This window comes from Lolium perenne, chromosome 2 (assembly GCF_019359855.2).
Source record: "Lolium perenne isolate Kyuss_39 chromosome 2, Kyuss_2.0, whole genome shotgun sequence".
NCBI classification, from domain to species: domain Eukaryota; kingdom Viridiplantae; phylum Streptophyta; class Magnoliopsida; order Poales; family Poaceae; genus Lolium; species Lolium perenne.
In genome coordinates this window covers 254,403,598-254,412,710 of record NC_067245.2, presented here as the reverse complement: position 1 = coordinate 254,412,710, position 9,113 = coordinate 254,403,598, and positions in this window count along the sequence as shown.

The following is a 9,113-nucleotide window of genomic DNA, read 5'->3' as shown; positions in this document are numbered from 1 at the left end:
ACATGTGTTCATACGAAACAGCAGAGCGTAATATCTCCAATATAAAGAATGCTAGGATCCGACTTTATTCAAACAAAACAAAAACTAAAGCAAACAGACGCTCCAAGCAAAGCACATAAGATGTGACTGAATAAAAATATAGTTTCATTAGAGGAACCTGATAAGTTGTCGATGAAGAAGGGGATGCCTTGGGCATCCCCAAGCTTAGACGCTTGAGTCTTCTTAAAATATGCAGGGATGAACCACGGGGGCATCCCCAAGCTTTGACTTTTCACTTGATCATATTGTATCATCCTCCTCTCTTGACCCTTGAAAACTTCCTCCACACCAAACTCGAAACAAACTCATTAGAGGGTCAGTGCATAATTCATATATTCAGAGGTGACATAATCATTCTTAATACTTCTAGACATTGCACAAAGCTACTGAAAGTTAATGGAACAAATAAATCCATCAAACATAGCAAAACAGGCAATGCGAAATAAAAGGCAGAATCTGTCAAAACGGAACAGTCCATAAAGACGAATTTTAAAATGGCACCAGACTTGCTCAGATGAAAATGCCCAAATTGAATGAAAGTTGCGTACATATCTGAGGATCACGCACGTAAATTGGAAGATTTTTCTGAGTTACCTACAGAGAATTCTTCCCAGATTCGTGACAGCAAGAAATCTATTTCTGCGCAGTAATCCAAATCTACTATTGACTTTACTATCAAAGACTTTACTTGGCACAACAATGCAATAAAATAAAGATAAGGAGAGGTTGCTACAGTAGTAACAACTTCCAAGACTCAAATATAAAACAAAGTACTGTAGTAAAATCATGGGTTGTCTCCCATAAGCGCTTTTCTTTAACGCCTTTCAGCTAGGCGCAGAAAGTGTGAATCAAGTGTTATCAAGAGATGAAGCATCAACATCATAATTTGTTCTAATAATAGAATCATAAGGTAACTTCATTCTCTTTCTAGGGAAGTGTTCCATACCTTTCTTGAGAGAAAATTGATATTTAATATTACCTTCCTTCATATCAATGGTAGCACCAACAGTTCGAAGAAAAGGTCTTCCCAATATAATGGGACAAGATGCATTGCATTCAATATCCAAGACAACAAAATCAATGGGTACAAGGTTATTGTTAACCATAATACGAACATTATCAATCCTCCCCAAAGGTTTCTTTTTAGCATTATCAGCGAGATTAACATCGAAATAACAATTTTTCAATGGTGGCAAGTCAAGCATATCATAGACTTTCTTAGGCATAACGGAAATACTTGCACCAAGATCACATAAAGCATTACAATCAAAATCATTGACCCTCATCTTAATGATGGGCTCCCAACCATCTTCTAACTTCCTAGGAATAGAAGTTTCAAGTTTTAGTTTATCTTCTCTAGCTTTTATGAGAGCATTTGTAATATGTTTTGTAAAGGCCAAATTTATAGCACTAGCATTGGGACTTCTAGCAAGTTTTTGTAAGAACTTTATAACTTCAGAGATGTGACAATCATCAAAGGCAACATATCCTGTGCATCCGTGATATCTGTGTATCCGTGTATCCCTGAGATGCTAGCTAGACGATTAAATCAAGCGGCTCATATTAGCCAGACTAAAGTTTGCATTTAACCGCCCCTCTCCATGTCTCCACCCTGTCCACAATATTAGATTTTTAGAAAACGCCCTCGACGCTGGACTAGATCGTGGCCTCGTTAATGCAATCTCAAGTTCTCGGCGGCAGCCGGTGAACCTCGGCGAACACGGAGCGCATCTCTTCTCCAAATGCATTCGCCGGTGAACCTCTGCGAACACGCCTGCGCCTCCGGATGCATTCGCCGCTTGTCTACGTCGCCTTGCAACCGGTATCGTCGCAGGCCTCGCCTTTGGGGCGAGAGAGCTCTCTAGGGCGTGGTCGCCACCAACGCGTTGGAAAGGCGCCGTCCTCTCGGCTCTCGGTGAGATGGTCCGGCGGTTCCTCCATCTAAAACTATGAAGGATCTCCACGAGATGGTCGCCACCAAATGGAGACACACTAGACGTTGGTGTTGCTGCCTTGTCGGCCGCCGTCTTGAGGAAGGACGAAGCAGTGGAGGTATTTGGGGAAGATGATTCCAGAACTGAAACGACGGAGCAGTGCATAGGACTGAGGGGTTTTTCACAAATTAGCAGGGCTAGCGTAACTTGGCTGCGGGCATGTATCTGCAAATTGGCATTATTTCGGATCGCTGGCGTTGAGTGCAGATCGACTGGCTGAGATTGTTGGGATGCATAGATACAAAAGGTTATCGGATTCACAGGATATGTTGCCATCATCAAAATCTAAATCATTATGAGCTACAGCAATGGGATCATTGTCCCCAATGTTGGAAAAAATTTCAGCAGTTTTATCACAAGCAGTTTCAGCAGTTTTAGCAATTTCAGGTAATTTTGCACGCTTTGCACTAGGAGTAGAAACATTGCCAACACCAATTATTTTACCATTGATAGTAGGAGGTGTAGCAACATGTGAATCATTATCATTAGTAGTGGTGGTAATAGTCCAAACTTTAGCTACATTATTCTCTTTAGCTAGTTTTTCATTTTCTTCTCTATCCCACCTAGCACGTAATTCAGCCATTAATCTTATATTCTCATTAATTCTAACTTGGATGGCATTTGCTGTAGTAGTAATCTTATTATCAATGTCCTTATTGGGCATAACTTTCAATTTTAAAAGATCAACATCAGAGGCAAGTCTATCAACCTTAGAAGCAAGAATATCAATTTTATCAAGCTTTTCCTCAACAGATTTGTTAAAAGTAGTTTGTGTACTAATAAATTCTTTAAGCATGGCTTCAAGACCAGGGGGTACACTCCTATTATTGTTGTAAGAATTCCCATAAGAATTACCATAACCATTACCATTAGCAGAAGGATATGGCCTATAGTTGTTACCAGAATTGTTCCTATAAGCATTGTTGTTGAAATTATTATTTTTAATGAAATTCACATCAACATTTTCTTCTTGAGCAACCAATGAAGCTAAAGGAACATTATTTGGATCAACATTAGATCTACCATTCACAAGCATAGACATAATCACATCAATCTTATCACTCAAGGAGGAGGTTTCTTCAACAGAATTTACCTTCTTACCTTGTGGAGCTCTTTCCGTGTGCCATTCAGAGTAATTTATCATCATATCATCAAGAAGCTTTGTAGCCGCCCCCAAGGTGATGGACATAAAGGTACCTCCAGCAGCTGAATCCAATAGGTTCCGCGAAGAAAAATTTAGTCCTGCATAGAAGGTTTGGATGATCATCCAAGTAGTCAGTCCATGGGTTGGGTAATTCTTTACCAAAGATTTCATTCTCTCCCATGCTTGAGCAACATGTTCATTATCTAATTGCTTAAAATTCATTATGCTACTTCTCAAAGATATAATTTTAGCGGGAGGATAATATCTACCAATAAAAGCATCCTTACATTTAGTCCATGAATCAATACTATTCTTAGGCAAAGATAGCAACCAATCTTTAGCTCTTCCTCTTAATGAGAAAGGAAACAATTTCAATTTTATAATATCACCATCTACATCCTTATACTTTTGCATTTCACACAGTTCAACAAAATTATTAAGATGGGCAGCAGCATCATCAGAACTAACACCAGAAAATTGCTCTCTCATGACAAGATTCAGTAAGGCAGGTTTAATTTCAAAGAATTCTGCTGTAGTAGCAGGTGGAGCAATAGGTGTGCATAGGAAATCATTATTATTAGTGTTTGTGAAGTCACACAACTTAGTGTTTTTAGGAGTATTCATTTTAACAGTAGTAGATAAAGCAAACTAGATAAAATAAATGCAAGTAACTAATATTTTTGTGTTTTTGATATGGAGAACAAGACAGTAAATAAAGTAAAGCTAGCAACTAATTTTTTTGTGTTTTGTTTAAGTGCAGCAAACAAAGTAGTAAATAAAATAAAGCAAGACAAAAACAAAGTAAAGAGATTGGAAGTGGAGACTCCCCTTGCAGCGTGTCTTGATCTCCCCGGCAACGGCGCCAGAAAAAGAGCTTGATGCGTGCAATTAACACACGTCCGTTGGGAACCCCAAGAGGAAGGTGTGATGCAGATAGTAGCAAGTTTTCCCTCAGAAAGAAACCAAGGTTTATCGAACCAGGAGGAGCCAAGAAGCACGTTGAAGGTTGATGGCGGCGAAGTGTAGTGCGGCGCAACACCAGGGATTCCGGCGCCAACGTGGAACCTGCACAACACAACCAAAGTACTTTGCCCCAACGTAACAGTGAGGTTGTCAATCTCACCGGCTTGCTGTGAACAAAGGATTAACCGTATTGTGTGGAAGATGATTGTTTGCGAAGAACAGTAAAGAACAAGTATTGCAGTAGATTGTATTTCAGATGTAAAGAATAGACCGGGGTCCACAGTTCACTAGCGGTGTCTCTCCCATAAGATAAATAGCATGTTGGGTGAACAAATTACAGTTGGGCAATTGACAAATAAAGAAGGCATAACAATGCACATACAAATATCATGATGAGTACTATGAGATTTAATCAGGGCATTACGACAAAGTACATAGACCGCCATCCAGCATGCATCTATGCCTAAAAAGTCCACTTTCAGGTTATCATCCGAACCCCTTCCGGTATTAAGTTGCAAGCAACAGACAATTGCATTAAGTATGGTGCGTAATGTAATCAACACAAATATCCTTAGACAAAGCATCGATGTTTTATCCCTAGTGGCAACAGGACATCCACAACCTTAGAACTTTCTGTCACTGTCCCAGATTTAATGGAGGCATGAACCCACTATCGAGCATAAATACTCTCTCTTGGAGTCACAAGTATCAACTTGGCCAGAGCCTCTACTAGCAACGGAGAGCATGCAAGAACATAAACAACATATATGATAGATTGATAATCAACTTGACATAGTATTCAATATTCATCGGATCCCAACAAACACAACATGTAGGATTACAATGAAACGATCTTGATCATGATAGGCAGCTCACAAGATCGAGCATGATAGCACAATTAGGAGAAGACGACCATCTAGCTACTGCTATGGACCCATGGTCCAGGGGTGGACTACTCACACATCGATCCGGAGGCGATCATGGCGATGAAGAGACCTCCGGGAGATGATTCCCCTCTCCGGCAGGGTGCCGGAGGCGATCTCCTGAATCCCCCGAGATGGGATTGGCGGCGGCGGCGTCTCTGTAAGGTTTTCCGTATCGTGGCTCTCGGTACTTGGGGTTTCGCGACGGAGGCTTTAAGTAGGCGGAAGGGCAGGTCAGGGGGCCACACGAGGGCCCCACACAACAGGCCGGCGCGGCCAAGGCTTGGGCCGCGCTGCCCTAGTGTGGCGCCACCTCGTGGCCCCACTTCTTATCCTCTTCGGTCTTCTGGAAGCTTCGTGGAAAAATAGGCCCCTGGGCGTTGATTTCGTCCAATTCCGAGAATATTTCCTTACTAGGATTTCTGAAACCAAAAACAGCAGAAAACAAAGAATCGGCTCTTCGGCATCTCGTCAATAGGTTAGTGCCGGAAAATGCATAAATATGACATATAATGTGTATAAAACATGTGAGTATCATCATAAAAGTAGCATGGAACATAAGAAATTATAGATACGTTTGGGACGTATCAGGTTCCCCGACGGTGTGCTTTGCACTCATCACAGAGCGTCGCAGAGAGACAGAAACACGAAAACAGAGGCTGCTGCAGAGAAGATTGGAGGGGAAACTCTGTCGGGATCACCGCCGTGGGGATCTCCACCTTCTCCAACGTCTTCATCATCATTAGCATGATCAAGGGGGAGTAGTCCACCTCTGTACTATGGGTTTGTGGCAGTATCTTGATCTATTTCTCTCATGTTCTTCATAGTTCTTAGTGCCATATGAGTTGCTCACATGATTATGCCATATTTATAATACCTATGTGGTGGATCCTTATTCTATGATATTGTGCTATGAGATATGGTCAAATTATATGTAAGATGTATTGATAGATGCATATTATGTACCATGTTCTTAAATATGTGTTCTGATCCAACGTCTATGTAAGAGCATGTGTGGGATGATGTGTGTATTAGATGGAGCAGCATTGTTTTAATGATTGAATAGTGACAACAAATTCATGATCTATTATGGCTTTGCCTTTTCTTTTGCTACCTCACTTGGGATAAAGTGAATGCATGTTTTATGTTGGTCACGTGATAAAAGTGATGATCTTGTTTGGTCAAGGTAGCATATTTCATATTCAAACATCATGTCAAAGTACTTATGGCTATACTCTGTTAATTTTCTTAATAAAAGATTGCATTGAGTTTTCCCTTTCTTGTGGGTATAAGAGAGATGTGTTACATCATCTCTATGTTAGGACGGGATGCCCATATGAATGCGTATATTACTCATATTAGTGTTTTGCATCATCATATATCATTAATGAATTACTATTTGTCCGCTACAACTTAAAAGAGAGAATAGTCAAGTGAACCCATGAACCCCGATTCACTTTTTATCATAAAGAAACACCTTTATATTGCTTTTATCTTGTTTTCTATTTGCTGCACTATTTTAATTCAAAAATACAAAAATATTTACTTTTCTTATTTGCATCTCAAACACCAAAAACAATCAACCCCTACAGTTATTACTTAGTTACTATATTTTATCTATTTTTAATCTTGTGCTTGACAACCACACGGTGGAGTTAGGGACACAAGGCTTTATTTTACTTTGCAGGATTGCTAGAAGAGGAGAGAAGAGAATACTCTTTGCTTAGTTCCCCAAGTGTTCGATTTAAACCCTCGAGTCACCCTTGTGGGGAAAATACTCAGCTGACACAACACTCTGCACTTGGAGTCCCAACATATCAAGATCTGTTTGGCGTTGTTGCTGGGGAGTAATCAAGACACTTCATCAAGGTCACCCGTCATCACATGCATATGAAACATCTCATAAGTGAAAGTTACCATCCGGAATGTTTAACCCACCAGGCCAAGACAAGACTTCAGCAACAATGCTTGCATCATGAGCAGATTCTTCCCAGCTAGCTAGCACATATGTTTCCATGTATCCTATAGACGGAGCTGTCGGCACCCTATATGTGACATGAGTACCATCAATCTATCCAATACAATCATATCAAGAAACGAACATAGAGTCATGACGAAGCCAACATAGTAGTCGTATGATGAAAGAAACTAGAAAATTAGTGCTCACCCTGGGATATGACCACCATTTTTAGTTTTTCTTGATCTTGGTAGGTGTGCGGCCAATTGGTGGTTTGATCAACACTTGCTTGAAGTAGCGAGAAACAATCAACATGAATCTCCTGAATGTGCTATAGATCACTCTAAGCCTCTGGTTATGACCCACAACATGAAAAAAACATGGCGGCTTGGTGTTCCATAGAGGTGTGGATGTTATCTTCAAGTAGGCCCCTATCCTTGAAAGTTTTGACAAGTGCAAAGAAAGGGGCCCTTCTCATCTGAAGCATTTGGACAAACTCTACATCGTTGGGTTGTAGGATCCAAGCCCGACCGCTCTCTTATGCAACATCATGCCTGAATGAAAGCATCGAGTGTTAATGCCTAATGGATAAGCTCGATCTGGTTGTTCTAATCAAAGAGCTTTAACATGAGCAATGGCTAAATCGACCCTACACACTGCTACGAAATCAAATTACGGTGAGGCAGATAGTATAGGAGGACAATGTGTCCTACCTCCACCACGCCACACGAGGGAGACGAGTCGAGGTCGGAAAAGAAGGAGAAGAGCCAGTGCCTTTACTGCACACGACGACGTGGATCCAATGACGGAGACGAAGAAGACGAGCTCATCCAGAGAATGACGAGGGTAAGATGTCGGAGTAGAATGAATCTGTCGACAGGCAGATCTCCTCTTTCCCTCCATCTCCAGTATCGAAAAGGGGGATGGGGATTTTGGTTGTTTGGAGGGACGCGAGCTACAGACATGCCCTTACAACATCTCCAATAGATAATCCATAATATGGGAGGTGACGGAAAAACTAACTTTTACAACACCTGAGCCTAAAAAACCCTCACTAACACGTGATTTATAAGTTTGAGGTGATGTAAATTTTTTAGGGCTGCCACGGTGATTTAACCGTCGCCGGGTAATTTTGGCTAGTTCTCCGCTTCCCCATACCGCCGCTCACCGGCCCCCTCCACCGTTGGCCATTCCGCTGCCGATTATCATCTAAACCCAACACTGAATCGGTGATGTAAAAGTTGTACATCGCCTATTTTGGTACTCCCTCCGTCTCGTTTAACAGGCATGCACGCAGTTGAAGACAAACATTGATCATTGATTTGATCTACAAAATATAAATTTTATGTCTACAAAATATATATCATTAAATTTGTATGCAAAAAGTCTTTACAATGATATAATTTTTGTGACATATATTTCATATTTAAATAATATCAAAGTAATTTCTTAAACCACGTGCGTGCCTATTAAACCTAGACGGAGTGAGTAGTTTCCTTTGATAAGGATGAAATGGACGCGGAAATGGTGAATGGAACCTGGGTGCGCGCGCACCCATTTACGAAAAGTTCAAAAAAATGCTGTTTAAAAGTTTCAAAAAAATGTGAAGTAAATTTTTGCATGTATATATTATGTTGATACTTACTCGTGTGTGTTTTCATGGAAAAATACTATCGTGTGTGACCTACACAAAAATGACAAAATGCAAATTCCTATTCCTGTGAATAGTAGAATTTCTATTCACTATTCTTATTTGGACATTTTGTCATTTTTATGCAGGCCACACACAATGGTATTTTTTCGTGAAAACTCACACGAGTAAGTATCAACATAATATGTACATGCAAAATTTTACTTCACATTTTTTTGAAACTTTTAAATATCATTTTTTTGAACTTTTCGTAAATGGGTGCGCGCGCACCCAGGTTCCAAACGTCCGGGTCGGAAATGGACGGCGCTATCTTGACGAACTTTCAAACGCTTTGAATACCCTTCTCTTGTGCACGGTGCGTTAGTGTTGTGCTTATCCTGATAAGTGTAGTCAGAGTGGTACGCTAGTACAGTACGTACTACAACTCCTAGCCCATAATAAT